Here is a 2,865-nt window from a genome sequence, read left to right as displayed (position 1 = left end):
CTAAATGTGTTCCGAGTGATGTAACCTTAATGGTAAAAAAAGAAAAAGGATTTAACTTTTAAAAAACTACGAATATTTAGCTTCAGAAAATGAATTGTAGGACTGTGACTTATATTTCCATTAGGCTATCCATATCAGATTTTTTTATGTCGATCGTTGTTTCGTCCATAAAATGTCCAAAAAATAATTTGCCATAGTGACGTTTTCACTTGTAGCCTATTGTTTAACCAACAGTTCAACCGCCTAATAATTCGGTTTACGATAAAAGAGAGAAAAATAACTATCCTTATTGTTTCAACTCTAGTAGCAAATTTGTGTGATTAATAAATTCAGGTAGGCTGTTCGACACTATAACCAAAATATTTACGTCATGACTTAAAATACATTGATTTAATCGATTTGTTCCTTGTTATTTTGTTGTGAGCAGAAAGCAGAAATATGTTGGACATCAGTTTTGCTGAATCAGGCCAGGAATAGCTATTTGAAATTCAAAATATTTTTAAATTGTAGTCCTACTTAAATTTATAATGGTGTGTGTGTGTGTGTTTCTTTTCTCTTTTTTATATTTTCCTGAACTCAATTTTTATACTATTTATAGACTAGCAAATTTAAAACAAAGTAAAACAATGGCTAATCTGTTTATAACAGCTATCAGCTAATATAATGGAGTATAATGCACCATATTTCTGTTCGATATAGTCTCACAATGTAAAATACAAAATGGGCACCATGTGTTGAGTATGTTTGTTACTTTCCACCTCTGCTTACAAATTTTGGCTGTTACATTTAACCCCACTTACAGCATCGCACCACATCATATGCTCACTTGTGAAATGTGGAAGTGACAGTGTGTGTCTTTTCTTCTCTCACTACACAATATAACATTCATAACCACCAACCATATGATAAATGGCCAAACCATTCTACCACCTGAGCTACTGCAGCTGACCTGCATGTAGGGCTGGGTAACGGTACTCAATACCTTTAAGGTACCTTTAATGTATCAAGTACCTAATAACCCAGTACCAAATAGTATTGAATCTTCTCCAGTCAAACGACTTGCATGGGATCCTTTTTGTACCCGGATCTGGAAAAAAAATACTATTTGTATGGTTTCGCCCTCAGCCTATCACCACAAGCGTTCTTCTATTTAATGCGACATGTGATTGGCCCACTACTGCACGGTGTAGCCTATTTGATGGAGTTGCCAGTTCAGCTTGCAAAGATGCCACCAAAACGTTCGAAAGTATAGCTGGGAAGGAGTGGTGGTGGCATTGTACGCAACTGAATGTTTACATTCACATGATGGGTATTGAACGAAGTAGAAAAATAAGGTATCAAATGAAGTACTCTATTGGAATTGGTATCGGTATCACTTTAAGGGTACAGATATTGGTACTGGTATCGGCACTGGTATTGTGATTTGTTAAACGATACCCAGCCCTACCTGCATGTAACACATCCATGCGTCTGATCAAGCCAATTCAGACAAACAGCTCAAATTTATAGAAAATGTCTACCAGAGAATTGACTGCACCAAAACTGTTTTACACTACAACATTGTTTATTTACTTCCTCTCTTGTGTAATCTTCTAATTCCCTGCATTTGCAGAGAAAAAAATCCAAACAGCTGTAGTTTAAAGTTCAGAGATCAAGCAGCATGTATTGCCTCCATGCAGACACAATTTGTTGCCTAAGGATTGTAAAATGTATGGTATTGTTCAGGAAAGGGATAATCTAGTGCTGTCAATGTAGTAGAGGTGAAATTACAGTGGCTTAGACATGACTGGGTAGGTCATTTACTGGTGCACCTGGAGGACCGAATAGCTGATGATAGCAAAGCATCACCCAGGCTCAAAGGGATGTTCACTATTTCACTTTCCCCCAAAGAATCAATTTCTGTTTATTTTATTAAGATATCACTGTAGTCTAACCAAACTAGTTTCTGAATGAAGAGTTTCTTTATTCTCACTAACTTTTTCAAATGATGTGTGATTGTATCTAAATGTGTTGTTTATTGCACATTTGTATAACAATAGAAACTATATTGTAATTTCACTTTGTTTTTTAATTGCTATAAGGAAGGAAACACAACAAATCACTGCCCTGACTCAGCAAAAACAGATTTTCGCTATAGCTGTTGTCTGCTGCATCAAGCCAACACAAAAAAATGACTTATAACAAAAAAAATGTAATTCTGTATTTTAAGTACCAAACTTAACTGTATCTTAACTATACATTTTTTTAAATGACTTGTCTTTCTATGACCACAATGTCCCTAGCCTAAAGGTTTATTTGTTGCCTAAACACAATAGCCAAAAATAATTATGGATTTTTGGGTCTGATACAGATATTTGAGAATTTTGAAGTATCCCTTAAATTTGGTTATTAAATAATTTTGACCAAGATATCTAGGCTACTGAGTGACATTTTATAGTAATAAATAAATAAATAAAGTTATCAGTGCTCTCAAAACTTGAATCATGCTTTGTCTGGTCAGAGTAAAACTGGTTGAGCATCACCATAAAATCCTTTATGTTTGTATTATTTTCTATTTTATAATTGTATTTTGGTCTATTACATAGAGTAATGTAATTAGCTTTAACTATACCAATAATTTGCCTGAGTAATGACACTAAATGTAAGCTAGGCTTACATTTGTAAGGATGTATAACACAACTATTTAGCAAATAACACAATATTTTGTATTTTGTTTTAATGAATGGGGGTAATTAGTGTATAAGGGAGCCATAATTTGACGTGTTGGTGTTAGCCTACCATTCTTTCTTTGTCTAAATCATGTTAGCAAATCAATTAAAGAATCCCAAGATATCCCTGTTTAATCTATTTAAAATGTTGACATTT

The sequence above is a fragment of the Sander lucioperca genome, chromosome 8, assembly GCF_008315115.2.
Source record: "Sander lucioperca isolate FBNREF2018 chromosome 8, SLUC_FBN_1.2, whole genome shotgun sequence".
Lineage (NCBI taxonomy): Eukaryota > Metazoa > Chordata > Actinopteri > Perciformes > Percidae > Sander > Sander lucioperca.
Note: the sequence above shows the minus strand (reverse complement) of the source record.